This window comes from Oncorhynchus tshawytscha, linkage group LG09 (assembly GCF_018296145.1).
Source record: "Oncorhynchus tshawytscha isolate Ot180627B linkage group LG09, Otsh_v2.0, whole genome shotgun sequence".
Taxonomy (NCBI): Eukaryota; Metazoa; Chordata; class Actinopteri; order Salmoniformes; family Salmonidae; genus Oncorhynchus; species Oncorhynchus tshawytscha.
Window position 1 is genome coordinate 78282671 of NC_056437.1, and position 17122 is coordinate 78299792.

The 17122-nt window shown below is 42.2% G+C and overlaps 1 protein-coding gene across 1 annotated transcript in view; it reads left to right on the top strand.

Annotated features, from left to right (window-relative positions):
• Positions 1-17122, top strand: part of tanc2a (tetratricopeptide repeat, ankyrin repeat and coiled-coil containing 2a) — a 141571-nt gene that overhangs the window by 29865 nt on the left and 94584 nt on the right. Inside the window, 1 exon segment of the mRNA XM_042327509.1 lies at positions 5718-5818. The gene's annotated coding sequence lies outside the window, so the exon portion shown is untranslated.

Here is a 17122-nt window from a genome sequence, read left to right on the forward strand (position 1 = left end):
TGTGGGTTATTCAGTAGTGTTTAGGATGAATATCCTAAAGATGCAGGCTATCCGAATCCCACTCCACATCATCTTGTAATCAAGATTTTGATCAGCTTGAAGACAGATGGTTTGCCTGAGAGCCCCCTCCCCCTTCCCTTCCTCCGATCCTGAGCTTTAGTATGCGTGTCTAGACCAGAGTTATCCAGACTTACGGAATGACACCCACCCACCCTCCATCTCCACCTCCCTCTCTCATCCCCCCACACACACACACACACTTCACTGAGCCTTGGAGTCACCATGGAGTTGGGATCATCCATCTAGCACTCGAGCTGTGCTAAAATTAGTGGAGCACTTGGGAAACTTAAGCTGGCAAAGTGCCAAGTCATTGTGCTCTACTGAAACTATCTACTGTCTCTACAGGGTGTTGGCTTTTTCAGCACCTTCAAAATGTTTTTAACACAAATATATCTAATCCTGGTAACATCTCATTACTGAGCTGTTTTTTGTATCAAAACGCAAATGGACCGATAAGGTTTTTGCAGCGTAAAAAAAATGATCCAAATGTAGGTTAACCATTGTTCATCTTCTGGAGAGCCACATAATGCTACATCTGGGGACCAGACCAGATACTGGGAACAATTGACTCTTTGCCTCTAACGTCTCCATTCTTCAGTAAATGTCCCCAGTAAGAATGAGGATCTGAATGAGCATCTATTCACTGTTGGCTGTGTGGTTTGGTTTGCCGTACCACATTATTCTTCTCTCTGCATACCATTATACAATTCACTTCAGCCAGCTCTACTCTGAGGAAGCAACAATCGAGGCTTTCATACCATAAGTGCAATATACACACTGCCACCCAAACGTCTGGAGCTTAGAAATTATTTTCATCACTCTGTGTAGGAGTATGGTGCCCACGCAGAAAGAGGTTTGGGTGTGGCAGCCCTAGAACAGCCTGTAGTCTCCTTTACCTCAGGACTGCTGATGACAACTCAAACTGGATAGCCTTCCATAACCATGTCCCATCTCGTGATTTTAATTAGCTAGAAGGCCTACATTTGATATTTAGCACGAGTTGACGCTGCTTTTGTAAGAGCTACTTGATTCCATTGTGAAGAGACTAGAGGTCGACCGATTATTCGGAATGGCCGATTAATTAGGGCCGATTTCAAGTTTTCATAACAATCGGAAATCGTTATTTTTGAGTGCCGATTTGCCTATATATATATATATATATATATATATATATATATATATATATATATATATATATATATATATATATATATTTATTTATATAATTTTTTAAAACATTTATTTTTACATATTTTCTTAAATTATATTTATTTAATTTTTTTTTACCCCTTTTATTTAATCTTTATTTAACTAGGCAAATCAGTTAAGAACACATTCTTATTTTCAATGACTGCCTAGGAATGTTGGGTTAACTGCCTCGTTCAGGGGCAGAAAGACAGATTTTCACCTTGTCAGCTCGGGGGATCCAATCTTGCAACCTTACAGTTAACTAGTTCAACGCAATAACGACCTGCCTCTCTCGTTGCACTCCACAAGGAGACTGCCTGTTAGGCAAATGCAGTAAGCCAAGGTAAGTTGCTAGCAAGCATTAAATTTATCTTATTATACTTAGGGAGGAGCGAGGAGAGGGACGGAAGCTATACTGTTACACTGGCAATATTAAAGTGCCAATAAGAACATCCAATAGTTAAAGGTTAATGAAATACAAATGGTATTGAGGGAAATAGTCCTATAATAACTACAACCTAAAACTTCTTACCTGGGAATATTGAAGATTCAGGTTAAAAGGAACCACCCGCTTTCATATGTTCTGAGCAAGGAACTGAAACGTTAGCTTTCTTACATAGCACATATTGCACTTTTACGTTCTTCTCCAACACTGTTTTTGCATTATTTAAACCAAATTGAACATGTTTCATTATTTACTTGAGGCTAAATTGATTTTATTGATGTATTATATTAAGTTAAAATAAGCGTTAATTCAGTATTGTTGTAATTGTCATTATTACAAATACAGTTTTTTTCTTTCTCAATCGGCCGATTTAATCGGTATCGGCGTTGAAAAATCATAATCGGTCGACCTCTAGAAGAGACTGTGACTGGAGTTGCCACGCTTGACTGACTGGAGGTCTTTGGTGCCCTGTGGTCGAGACGGGCTCTGTTAAACACAGGACAAACAAACACCTCAGAGCTTCTCCAGTGTGGCAATCCCAGTGCTGTGCTCACCAACTCCAAACCCTCTTTCCAATCCTGTCGTAATGGCAGCGTGACCCTGCGGCTGTGCTCCCTGCTCAAATCCCAGGGTGTGCTCAGTCTCACAACATGTTTTGGATTCCTGATGGTGTGTGAATTGTACAGTATGTGTGGATTGAGTATCTGTCTGTGGGTGGGTGGAGATTTTTTTTTCTCCTTTTGACTATTTGTCCATTGTGCTCTGTGTGGCTTGTCTAGTTCTGTGGTTTCTTTGAGCATAGTGTTTGTGTGTGTGCGTGTGTCTGCCCCTTCATCTGGGTCTTTCATCTTCATGTGCAGCCTATTTTATACCTTCCCCTTGTTTTTTAAAACTTTATCTCCACTTCACTCATCCTTGCTCTCACCACCCGAATCTCCCTCTCTCTCTTTCCTATAAACTCTTCACATAATGTCTGTTTTGTTCAGAGCGCCCAGCGACTCGTAGCCAGGATTTGCATATGTGACAGATCCCATATTCTCTCTTCCCCGCCCGGGGCCAACACCCGCCAGAGCATGTAGGAGTCAAGGGCTGCCCTCTCAGACAAAGTGAATGATCTCTCTATCACCACTCAATCCTTCCCCAGCAATTCAGTTGCCCTCTCATTCAGCTGAATAGGGACCCGCAGATCGCAACCCACCAACACATCGGCCATTTTGTGTCTTGAGTAAGAATCCGTATGCTTTGTCAGAGTGAGTATTGGTTGAAGCATTCACTGTAATATGGCTAACTCTGTCCTCAGAGCTTCTGCTATTGTCTGGTGGTGGGTGGATGATGGTGTAGGCTACTTGAAGTTTTGCTGCCAACCTATTGTACGTTGTCCAGATTTCAACTCAATTGGCCAAGCACCTTCCTTTCCTTTGTCTGCGCTGATGTGTGGAGGTGAAAGAAAATTTCCAGTAGCTTTTAGGCTAAATTCTTTAATCTTTCCTGCTTTTTAAATTCAGTCAGAGAGCTACTTTAGACTATTGAGATGCACCCTCTTACTTTCATTCTCTGGTTTGGATGACTGAACTTGTGGGTGATTTTAAATTCCCCTAGCCCAGTGTGTATGCTTTCTCTGAGTGGAGGGGCTCTAAGCTTACTCCCTCAGCCAAAGACAAATAACCTAACTGGAAAATCACCCCATTCCCCTAGTGGATTCAGGGTATTGAATTATATCCCTCTGTGTTCGCCTGTGCATGTGTGTTTGTGCGTCTCCTTATATGTAACTTATTTCTTGGGGGAAATATCGCTTCACTTTGACTAGTATTGGATCACTCTGCACTGTCAACAGCTATAAAGCATAAATAATAACACTCTTCTCACTCCCTTCTGCTCTCTGCCTTTCCTGGCCAGTTTAATAGCCAAGAATACTGCTAAACATTGTTTGAATTCGACTAGTACCTGAATGTGAAAATACCACATCAATTCCACATGAGATGTCAGCCAGTACGGTTTGTGCAAGCCTCTTGAGTCTGAGCATTGTGTTAGTCTTCCACATGTATGATCGAGGGGAATATACCTACATATGTAACGCAGCCTTTCTTTTGTTATCATAAAAGCCAGTGCTGCAAGAGATGGGGACCTTTGATGCCTTGGGGGAAATCATGACATCATAGAGGATGTGCAACTTTCTTGCAGTTGAGCAGGTTCGGGTGTCGCTTACTTAAAATCCCTTGACTCGCTCCAGTCTACCGGGCTGCTCCTCCGTTTCTCATCTGTCATCTCTGGTGTTTTGGCTATAGCTCAGTTGTGTCTGTATCATACACCGCAATAACGTAACGGGCTTGTGTGTTGCATGCACAAAAGAGCCTAGCGTTGCCCGTGAGTTCACTTTTAGAAACCTGAGGTAAGACCCCTTATGCATGTCTCCTCTTGGGCGGAACATTTGGAAACTTTCCATGCGCTGTAACACCGTACCCAAACCGGCCCCGCGCCATCGAGCGCAAGTTGATTTTGTCACCCCACACCAAACGCGGCCTTTCAGGTTTGTACCTGTTTCCACCAGCATCTTCACAAGGTCCTTTGCTGCTGTTCTGGGATTGATTTGCACTTTTCATACCAAAATACATTCATCTCTAGGAGACAGAACGCATCTCCTTCCTGAGTGGTATGACGGCTGCGTGGTCCCATGTTCTTTATACTTGCGTACTATTGTTTGTACAGATGAACGTGGTACCCTCAGGCGTTTGGAAATTGCTCCCAAGGATGAACCAGGCTTGTGGAGGTCTACAATTTTGGGCTGATTTCTTTTGATTTTCCCATAATGTTAAGCAAAGAGGCACTGAGTTTGAAGGTAGGCCTTGAAATGCATCCACAGGTACACCTCCATTTGACACAAATGTCAATTAGCCTATCAGAAGCTTCTAAAGCAATGACATAATTTTCTGGAATTTTCCAAGCTGTTTAAAGGCACAGTCAACTTAGTGTATGTAAACTTCTGTATCACTGCAATTGTGATACAGTGAAATAATCTGTCTGCAAACAATTGTTGGAAAAATTACTTGTGTCACGCACAAAGTAAATGTCCTAATCGACTTGCCAAAACTATAGTTTGTTAACAAGAAATTTGTGGAGTGGTTGAAAAAACGAGTTTTAATGACTCCAACCTAAGTGTATGTAATCTTCCGACTTCAACTGTATATGGCGATTGGCAATTAACTTTCATTAAAGGTGTATTACCACCACCGACCTCCATTCGTCTTTCAGTCACCCACGTGGGTATATGCAATGAGGAGATGGCACGTGGGTATATGGTTATTTTAACCAATGTGGAGATGGGAGAGGCAGGACTTGCAGCGCAATCAGCGTCACAAATAGAACGGACTTCTACTTTAGCTCTTCGCAATGCAGACGCTTGTTGGCGCGTGCAAGTAGTGTGGGTGCAGTAATTGAATAACATGCATGTCTACATTTATTTTGCAACGCGAGCGGTGATGTCAGCATGTAAGGGGCCAAGGTGCTCCTTCGAGGAAAAAAAAGACATGAACACCAAAATAGAGGGAGGAGAAAGGGTAAAAGAACAAAGGATGTCCAGGAACGGGGCCAGATTGTTGAAAAATTATTCTGACAGATCTGAGTTTTTATTTTCTTTGTGATGTTTTTCATGGCTCGGCCTTGGCAGAATCTCTCCCTCTCTTCTCCCAGGGGAGGAGTCAATCAATCAAATGTATTATAAAGCCCTTTTTACATCAGCAGATGTCTCAAAGTTCTATACAGAAACCGAGCCTAAAACCCCAAACAGCAAGTAATGCAGGAGTCTGTGGTGTGTCCTCATGCTGACTTCACCATGTGTTACTGTGCCCCATATTCATATGAAGCTAATGTCGTAATTAAAAATCCCAAACTCCTATGTTGTCTGCCATGCAGTCTGAGAATATAAACCTTAATTGAAAATGAGACTGTGTTATTCAGTTAGTGGGTTATGCAAAGGTTGGTGACTGTTGACACTATGAAATACTTACTGATGTTTTCTCTTTTGCAGATACACCAGAGTGCATCAGTTGGGAGATGGGAGGAGGGCTTAGGCTTGAGCCCGTTGCTACCCCACCCGTCTCACTGTGAGGCCTTTGTCTCCTACTCATGGTAAGTCCCCACAGCCTACATCCCAGATTTTTTTTTTTTTTATGTAATGTGCGTGTCATGTGCTATTGTTTAGATGTCATGTTATGCCACAGAAAAAGTGTGGGGCAGACAATGCCAGTTTTGTCTGAGCATAGGGACAGTGTTCGTGACTGTGAAACTGAATATCTGGTTGAAGTTGGTCCGTTGTGAGTAGCTTAACTGTTCATGAAACTATCAACTCTACAAAACCACGTTTTACATTTTTTATAGGGACGCAACAGCAGGGTATGGTCACATTATATGGTCTGAATGAAACTGTTCAACTTCTATAAATGTACATCCTCTCTCAGGTCCAAACTACTCTTTCTCTACACTACGACCAAGAAATTGTAAAAGTTCCCCAGATAGAACTGTTGGCAGAGGTAAGGTAGGCAATGGTAATAGTTCCCCAGATAGAACTGTTGGCAGAGGTAAGGTAGGCAATGGTAATAGTTCCCCAGATAGAACTGTTGGCAGAGGTAAGGTAGGCAATGGTAATAGTTCCCCAGATAGAACTGTTTGCAGAGGTAAGGTAGGCAATGGTAATAGTTCCCCAGATAGAACTGTTGGCAGAGGTAAGGTAGGCAATGGTAATTCCACGTGTTGCAGTTTTATATTCCTCGTGAAAAATAATGCACTATTTTTTGCATTTAAGCCTAAATACACTTTACCTTAAATTCATAAAACGTTACATTATCTACAGAGACTTCAATGTCTATTGGAAAATTGAAGATACAAATTGGAGCTGTCAAATATGATGGGTCAGTTGTATATCCAGCCATACACTTAGCATGTGTACATTTGTGAGAGATGGACTATGTCATTTACGTGTACCTGGTATTTCAAAACAGCAGCAAGGCAGGTACTTAACAAAGCTCTCCTTTCAATGTTCCTATAGCCACAAGCTAGAATTCATTGTCCTGATTGGTGACATTGTTTTGGGAACAACATAATCCAGTCACGTTGCTAATTGATGGGTAGGAAGCAACAAGTGACTGATCAAAACATCTCCACATCTCACTGCTCACGGATATCAAACGACTCCAATAACACACAAAACTGCATGGAGCAACAACCAGAAAGACTAACTTCCACCAAGAATTGCCACGCATCCCATACTCATTTAATGCAATAAAGCGACAAGTGAGACCCAAACAAAGCCAGCCCTGTGTTGAGCTCAGTAGCCCTCTCCCTAGCCTCTCTTTAGAGAACATTGTCTTGTTTTCTTCTCACAGAGCTGAGGCGAGCGTCACCATGTCCACCCAAGGCTCATCTAATTATCCAGTGGCCGCCCAGCCGTGAAATTGGTGTTTTGCTGTGAAATGGAGCCAGTGTGGCTGGAGGAGACCTTGGCGTTTTGAGAGACCGTCGCAAGGTCCCTTTTCTTTAGAACGGACGAGGGCCGGGCGAGGAGGAGGAGACAACGAATGGCATATCCAGTCCGGCCAATTCAAGGCGGCCATAATGAGCATAACAGCAGCGTGGGCAGGCACACCACAGTGGATTAGCAGAGGATTATTAACTTTGATCTGTTATGAAGAGGGAGGAGCTAGGCAAAGGGCAATTAGCTGCGAGGCAGCCGACTGACTTCTTTCTTTTGTGGCTGTTGTCAAGGGGAGTAAGAGATACTGTGCTGTTTGCTTAAGACGTGATGGCTGAATGGGGTAGTGTGAAAGAAACCGACAGGGACTGGATTTTCATGGTGGTGGTGCATATGTAGATAGAAATACCCCAGAAACCATTCAAATCAGTCTTTGTTTGATGGATTTCCATCTTAAATGAATGTATTAATGTAACAATTCTGATTTCTAGAGTCACTTCTGTAGTAGGCTTATGCTTTATATAATCATACCGGCTAATGGAGGGAATAATTGGAAAAGTCTTTCACTATTTTCAGTGACTCGTTTTATTGACATGTCAAATGAACAGACAGGCTGGTGCCTAGCTAATTGTTTGACCATTTCTTGGGGATTCCATGAGATTAGGATGTAAACCTCTCATGATTTGCTTGTGGTTTGATCTGTTTGTTACTCAAGAGGACATGATGGGATGAAAACATTACCGATCTTTTATGAGAAGGTTTAGAGACTGACCTAATGCCTTTTAAAGGGGTTAATAATGACTTCTTACAACCTTTACAATCAGGTAAGCGTGATAGATCCCTAGGGTCCACTTCCATGGAGAAAATCGCTCCGTAAGATTTTGTAACCCATGCTCAAGTGGTCCAACTCAGCGCCACTGCTGCATACCTTTCCTTGATGACATAGCTGCTGCGTTACTCATACGATTAACCTAGTAAATGCTTTCAAGCCTTTGCTAATGACGTGTTTATGAAAAGTATCAGCAGGACTATTCATCTGCTTAGCATTTAGCATTAGCCTAAAGCCTGTAAAAAATTCTGGTGCATTAAAATAGTTCAAATCGCCCGCCGAGAACCACTGCGACGTCTCACTTTTGAGCACCGCTGTGATTAAGGTGTTAGCTTGCCACCTGTGATCAAGTGACAAAGCTATTGTGTGTTTTTTAAGCACAGGCATCTGTTTCTCAAATGTCTGCCGTTTTTAATTGTCTTGAAGCAAGTCCACATGCTTTTATGCACATTAATTAATTTAGACTTAACTATTCTACCCTTCGCTGTTGTCATGAGGAGTTCAATTTCAAATGCTGTCAAACCAAATAATCTTCACCTATGACCCGCGTATCTTGTAGGTTAAGTGAATTGTTTTCTCCCCTGTATGATTTGCAAAACAAGCCGTCCTTGACGCATACTGTATTCCCCCAGCATGATTGTGCTGTCATGTACATTCACTACAACTAACAATTTATTTAGCTCCGATAGCCAATTAGACTGTCTGCATGAGCCCCGGTCTGTTTACTCAGACCCACTCAGGCGTTGGAGTGCTTATTAGTTATCGGTCTTCTTGGGGGTCTGGGTGGACAGCAAAGCATTTTGGATTGACAGAGCGCCTCAGCCCTTGTTTTCCAACCGTTTACGTCGTGTCATTGGATGCTCATGTCATTGGAAGCTTACACTGCCACTCAAGATTAGACAATCCTTCCAGGTCCAGGATTGGTGAGATGTCACTCATCGGGCCAGCAGCAACATGAGCAATTATCATGTTCTTTTAGTTGCAAATCGGAGCAAGCCAAGCTGCTGTTAACCCCCCTGCCTCTCGCTTCATACAGCAGGCACATTACAACTAGAGGTCGACCGATTATGATTTTTCAACGCCGATACCAATTAATCGGCCTATTTATTTATTTATTTGTAATAATAATTACAACAATACTGAATGAACACTTATTTTAACTTAATATAATCCATCAATAAAAATCAATTTAGCCTCAAATAAATAATGAAACGTGTTCAATTTGTTTTAAATAATGCAAAAACAAAGTGTTGGAGAAGTAAAAGCTAACGTTTGAGTTCCTTGCTCAGAACATGAGAACATATGAAAGTTGGTGGTTCCTTTTAACATGAGACTTCAATATTCCAAGGTAAGAGGTTTTAGGTTGTAGTTAATATAGTATTTATAGGACTATTTCTCTCTCTACCATTTGTATTTCATTAACCTTTGACTGTTGGATGTTCTTATAGGCACTATAGTATTACCAGTGTAACAGTGTAGCTTTCGTCCCTCTCCTCACCCCTACCTGGGCTCGAACCAGGAACTCATCGACAACAGCCACAATCGAAGCAGCGTTACCCAAGGCTCCACAAAAGCTGCGGCCCTTGCAGAGCAAGGGGAATAACTACTCCAAGTCTGAGCGAGTGACGTTTGAAACGCTATTAGCGCGCACCCCGCTAACTAGCTAGCCATTTCACATCAGTTACACCAGCCATTAGGCTAATAGGCTTGAAGTCATAAACAGTGCTGTGCTTGCGAAGAGCTGCTGGCAAACGCACAAAAGTGCTGTTTGAATGAATGCTTAAGAGCCTGCTGCTGCCTACCATCGTTCAGTCAGTCTGCTCTATCAAATCATTAATTTGATAGACTTAATTATAACATAACACACAGAAATACGAGCCTTTGGTCATTAATATGGTCGAATCCGGAAACTATCATTTCGAAAATGAAATGTTTATTATTTCAGTGAAATACGGAACCGTTCGGTATTTTATCTTAACGGGTGGCATCCCTAAGTCTAAATATTCTTGTTACATTGCACAACCTTCAATGTTATGTCATAATTATGTAAAATTATGGCAAATTAGTTCGCAATGAGCCAGGCAATGCAATGAACGCAAAAGTGACACAATTTCACCTGGTTAATATTGCCTGCTAACCTGGATTTCTTTTAGCTAAATATGCAGGTTTAAAAATATATACTTCTGTGTATTGATTTTAAGAAAGGCATTGGTGTTTATGGTTAGGTACAATCGTCCAACGATTGTGCTTTTCTCGCAAATGCGCTTTTGTTAAATCATCCCCCAGCGTTGCATCGATTATATGCAACGCAGGACACGCTAGATAAACTAGTAACATCATCAACCATGTGTAGTTATAACTAGTGATTAAGATAAGTTTAATGCTAGCTAGCAATTTACCTTGGCTTCAACTGCATTTGCGTAACAGGCAGGCTCCTCGTGGAGTGCAATGAGAGGCAGGCAGGTGGTTAGAGCGTTGGACTAGTTAACTGTAAGGTTGCAAGATTGGATCCCCCGAGCCGACAAGGTGAAAATCTGTCGTTCTGCCCCTGAACAAGGCAGTTAACCCACCGTTCCTAGGCCGTCATTGAAAATAAGAATGTGTTCTTAACGGACTTGCCTAGTAAATTAAAGATATAAAGCTTTTTTTTTTAATCAGCGCCCCAAAATACCGATTTCCGATTGTTATGAAAACTTGAAATCAGCCCTAATTAATTGCCCATTCCGATTAATCGGTCGACCTCTAATTACAACTCTCGCTCCCTACATCTGCCCTCAGGGATAGGAGCTCATGGTGGACATTTTGTCTGACAATTCGTGCCATCATGGCCGTTGACATAGTCACAGCCCTCCTTCTCTTTCTCACACATCTTTCTCGGTATTCGCTCTCACCTCCTTCCATCTCTCACTCAACTTCTCATGCTGTAACTCTAGTTCTCGGTTTCTGTCCTCTCATTCCCTTTTTATTTATCTTTTAATATCCTCCCTTTCTCTCTTATTCTCTTCACCCAATCACTGAACATAACAGCACAGACACAAGTGAGGAGAGATGATGGAGAGGAAGTGCGGAGAGGGAGAACGAACATAAGATTGGCGTAATTACAGAGCACCTTGTTTTTCCATGGTCAGGTGGACTGAGTGTCTGAGTACAGCAATAACAGTCAACCGGCTTTGTGTACAGAGAGCCGCGGCACGAAGCAGATTTGTTTTCGAGGCAGTCGGATACAAAGTGGAAGTAGGAGTGGGCGTTCACTCGGCAGGGTTCTCATCTGATGCAGACTGCAGCAGATCTGTCAGTGGTGTTCTTTCATGTTGTTGACGTGACTGTTTAGTTGATGGGTTAGACATATGTACTGTCAGGAGGTTTATCCAATCAGATGTGTAGTAGTACACTCCCACGAAATATACACACCATAGACAAATCCCCCATCCACACCGGCACATTTCCAAATAGATGCCGTTTCCCCCTCCTGTTTGATCGCTTGAGTGATGAAGCCAATGTAATCCTACTACTACTCTATTCAAACCCCCTCATCACCCTTCACACCCACAGCCCTTATGCATCTATAGGCCACTAGAGGAGGTATAGTAATCCCCTGAATTCCCTCATCTCATTGTACATCTTTCCCTTGAGTTCAGTGCTCACAAAGAATGTACTTTCTCTACTTCAAAGTTGTCCAAGATCAGTCACTATTCTAGATCTCTTCTACTGCTTCTTTCTGCTCCCCCCACACACACACACACATCTCTCCTTCTGTTTTTCACCTTACCTCATCTTGTCATCATGCATCATTCTGACCGGCTGCGTAATCTGAAACCTTGGCTTCTGGTCCTCCCACCTTGCCTGTAAACTCCAGAACACAACTGTACTGAGAGATGATCTGCCAGGCTGCAGATAACAGATTATTTTCTGAGAACCTGGGCATTCTGTTACGGGTTGAATGGGTCTGATGATGATAATGTTGATGTTGATAACATTTGTTATTGATGATGATGATGGGGGATTATGATGAATATACTCTCTGCTCTCTACCAGTGTATGGTTACAGACATTTCTGATTTGACAACCCACTGAGCCCCTAAACCCTCCTCCACCTGAAAACATAAACTCCAGCAGCGCGGAGGAAGAATCGAAATCTATGAATAATTTAAACTAAAAATAGAACCCTACCTGTCAGATATTTTTTGTATTTCCTTCTAATGCCCTTGTGTTGCAGTGGATTGAATCAGCCAGTGGCTGGTGTTGATAGTCAAGTCTTACTGACAGACTTGACATGCATTCCTACAGCCCATCTAGTACTCCTCAAAGACCTCTCAATGGAGTGTCCAGTACCTCTGTGACTCCCACTAACTTGATCTGCCGGTCGGTCACCTGTGCCTACGTGTCATTTTAGTCATGTTTCAGTGCCACTACTTAACCCCTGTAACCAGTGCTTTATTTGTAAATCGGGAGGTCCCGGAACGCATAGTGAGGGGGGTTGATTATCCTGGGGACTCTGAGGTACCGTAGCAGCGCAGCAGACAGAGTAAACAGCCAAGTAGCCGACTGTATGCGGTAGTGAAACGGACAGCACTCTCCAAGGTGCTGATTAATTCAAAGCATTTTAGACGTCACTGCAGTATGCATGCTCACATACTTATGTAAACCCAGCAGCTATACTCATGTCCGAATTTCTTATATCCTAATTTTCGAGACATCAATGTACAGCAACATTTTTAGACAACACTGCAGAACACCTGCCATATGCATACAACAAGACCTGACTTTCATATCATTTTCAAGACCTCAATGTAGCAGTAAAACAAATCACAATTTCGGAATAGAACTTCAAATAAAAATAAATCAATATAGGCTACAGCAGAACACACATATAGGCTTCCTGCCTCAGATTACCTTCACATGTACAGGAAAAAAATGTTCCTACCTTAGTTTTCAAAACCTCCCACAATGACTCTCCCTAAGTCCATTTAACCCCTGAGGGTCAATTTCTTGCTCAAAGCCATGAGTGGACCAGTGGCTGTGACGTTTAGCCTCCTTCTACGGCTGTTCTGAAGACTCTGGATGTAGCGTTAACTATAACCTGGGTGTCTCTTTAGCCTCGTCGCCACCAAATGCACCTTGGTTCGGGCATGTCCCAAAAACTATTTTTGGGCTCTTTGTTTTTTTGTTTTATTTACTGTACATTCCACCCACTCTTGCTAGTTCAATCCCTCCAGTCATTTCCTCCAGTGGTGATGCTTCTCTCCTCTGGCACTGACAGTACTCTGGCTCGTTCTGGGTTCGTTTGAACCTTTTTCAGGTTTTTGGACTTCAAAAATGTCATTAAACTCGATTGCCTTTTCTTATCCGTTTTTAATTTGGCTTTCCCGCGATTCAAATTCAGTAGAGAGACGACTAGCCTAGGCTACATAACGTGATTACGTAGGGACCTCTTCACTAGTTGACTACCAAGACCTGCTCTATCAAGATCAGTTAATTACCCAACCACCCTCCCCATAACCTCTATGTACAAATAAGAGAGCAGGTCTGAAATCAGTGTGTTAGGGGAGGATGATTACACAGAAGGATAGGATCACTGTGCTTTTACATGGTCTTTCTGGGGGTGGGATAAATAATTAGAAGGCAACTTGATTTAACGCTGATTGCTTTCATTAGAATGTCTACAGTGCAAACAATTAATAAATCATGAGGTACCGGACCCGGGCAAATAGGTGCCGGAACAAAGTAAAATCCGAGAGGTGACGGATCCTGTTTCAAATGAAGCACTGCCTCTAACCCTTTATCTTGGTCAGGGTTGTCTCCCTATTGGTCTTCCTATTGGTCCTCTCGGTGACCACAGGGAGTTTGTGGCTGTTGACATGCTCGTATAGTTGTACTCGCAGAGGGAGAAGGAACACATTTTACCAGGTAGAAAGGCATTGACTTCACATCAAAGGACACACGATGGCAGCTAGAGGATCCTGTGAAGCTCTTGCTAGGTACAGAACCTTTGTTTAGTTCCACATCACAGTGGTAAAAGTAATCTGTTTGTAGTCAAATAATATTTAGGCTAGCTAGGAATCCAAACAGTCCTTGTATCTGTGTGGTTTTTGGCTCACTGTGTCTATTCCTGCCAAGGACACTTCATTTTCGGATCAACACATGGTTTCCATTAGGAGGTCCAGAAGTGCCCATGTCAAGCAAGGTTGTTTATCACCAAATGAAGATAGCTTGGCTGTCAGGTGGCCTAGTTGCTTTGTCCAGATGGAGACACACAATTCTGTACAATCAGTTGTTCCAAAATCTAAGCTCCTTTTTCAGATTAGAAAATAAGTCATTTGTGAAGGCTTCTGGTTGGTATTTGCACAGTGTAAGTTATAACATTAAAAGTAATTAGTCCCCCTCCCAGTGTTGTCTTTAACACTTTTGAGTAGGGTACTTTGTAAACAATGTAGCATGTATTTAGTGCTTAGAAGCTCATTAGTGAGAAGTTGATTTTGGAAATTGTGCCAATTTCTCCCTGTTCATCTTTTTGTCCACTGGGTAAGCATTTAGTAACATAGTATTTCTTATTCCCTTACCCCAAATAGCTTCTGGATCTTATGCTTAAGGCTAATTCATTGATGGCTAATTAGCTTTGCGTTAACCTCAGATTTGAAACCTCACTATAATGATATGTTACCAGGAACACCCACTCTAGAGTGATCGACCAAAAAGCAAGGCCTCTTCTTTTCAATGAGCTTAATGTTTTAGTGCTGCTTAACTTTAATTAGAGGTGCTAGCTGGCCTCGTCTGGTTCCACTCAGTCACTCCTGTCACACAGCCAGACGGAGCCACGTCTCTAATAGCAATATTGGAGCAGCAGTGAAAGGGTGCGAGGCGTTTTACATGCAAACAACATGGCCGCCTTCTTCCTCTCCCTCTCTTATTATCCCTCTGCCTCATGTTTTGAATGTGTTTGTGGTTAGCCTATTGCTTGTATCCACACAAACCTGTTTGTTTGGCCTGTAGAGGAAATAGTCAAATTCTCAGTCAATAAGCCCCTCAAACTACGGTATGTGGGGGTGTGTGTTAATCTGTTTTGGACGGTTGCTTCTTCACCTCTGAACCATGGTTACCTTGTCTGACTGCAAATGTAATTATAAGCAAGTTAAATGCAGTTTCCTAAGCAGAAAAGCCAATTCTGTTTCAGAGAAACACAAGAGCGGGAAAGCTGGGGTTATAGTCGTAGCAGTAGATGGTTTGCCTGTGGACAGACATTTTTCTCTTTCCATTTCCTGAACTCCAAAGGACTGTGCTTAGTGTGTTTGCTGGGCTACTGGACAGAGGACGGAATGGGGGATTGCTTTTGGAAACTAATTTCACCCCTGCTCCGCTTTCAGAGATCCTTGAAGAACGGCTTCACTTGCAGCCCCACTCTTCTCATCATGTCAGTGGCCTGCTTGTTGCTCCACACAGACATCTTGTAAACATGGGTGTCACTCACTTCAGCAGCAGTGTTCAAAGCAGACCCCTCACTAATTGCAGTATGAATGCCTAGGTCTTTCACCCCAGGGGCAAGGATGTGGAAAGTCAATAGAGTTTACGACAGAGGCCCCCAGACTTTAATGCTGCAGTTTGTTGGGGCTACAATTACACCTTGCACACAACGAAGGATCCTCACCATCAACCTGCCCCTCTCAGAAAAAAAGGAACCTATTTGCTTTTGACTTCAAACCATTCTTGTTGCTAGGCCACAACCATAATACGTGCAGCGATGATGGTCCTTATCCCATACTTTAATTTATCTAAACTGCTGAAATACACACACTCATGTGGTTCTGCTGCAATCAGGCTGAAGGTTCGGTCTCCTACTTCACCTCTGGGATGTCTGTAATAGTTCATATTTAACCAGGGCTCACCTCGCAACCACAACTTCTCCAGAGCTTACTGCCATCGGGTTCAAGGGTTTTGCCTATAGCCTAAGCGGAGGCTGTCTCACGTAGAGAAGACTCATCCTCCTGATAGGGTTTGACATGTCTCTCAGGGAATGGACATGACCTTTTACCAGACTGCAGGAACCATCTATAGACCCTTCTCTACCATTGCATTTCTTCTTTGGATCAAGGCCTGATGGAGAAGCACATCAGACTGACTTGCATCTAAATTATGCATCCGTTGTTCTCTGATTACAGTACGGCTAGTGAAGAAATTCTATGCCAAGTCATCCTCAAATGAGACGAGACATTACAATATTTCCAATGTTATAATTAGCAAATAGCCTAGCATCTGAACATTTGACCGACTCCATCGTCACCGAAATAACAGACACCGCAGTGATGACAAAGATCCTCTGTATTCCAAAGCTCTCGATCTGTACATATTGACAACACTTGCCTAAAACCTTTCATTTTTATTTTGCCATTTTCTTGTTCACTCTTTAAAAAAATAAATATATATATATTCTCTCAGCCCTCTCTTGATCCATATCCATAGGTCTCTTACACACACACACACACACACACACACGTATATACATACATACATACATACATACATACATACATACATACATACATACATACATACATACATACATACAGTGGAGCGAAAAAGTATTTAGTCAGCCACCAATTGTGCAAGTTCTCCCACTTAAAAAGAAGAGAGGCCTGTAATTTTCATCATAGGTACACTTCAACTATGACAGACAAAATGAGAAAAAAAAATCCAGAAAATAACAATGTAGGATTTTTAATGAATTTATTTGCAAATTATGGTGGAAAATAAGTATATATATATATATATATACACACACTACCTCTACCTCAGCATCGTCACATTCATGTCTGTGAGATGTGGGTTTGTGTGTCTGTCAGAGCCTTGAGAGAGAAGCCGTCCGGCCCATGTGATTGATTAACAGCTTGTGTGTACTAAAGCCCCCCTGGGATGTTGTGGCCATCAGTGGTGTTTTATATAGGCCTGCTCCCTTAAGACATCAGATTTCACATAGCTTTTCACAATTTACCTAATCTAATTTGGTTGAATGTGAGTTCACTACTCTATGAAAAAGGACATGTAATCAGGCTATAATGGCACACAAACTGCCTCAAATTGGTTCCCTTTGATATGTTATTAATTTAAAGTTTTGTTTTACATTCTTGTATATCAGTTCATATTC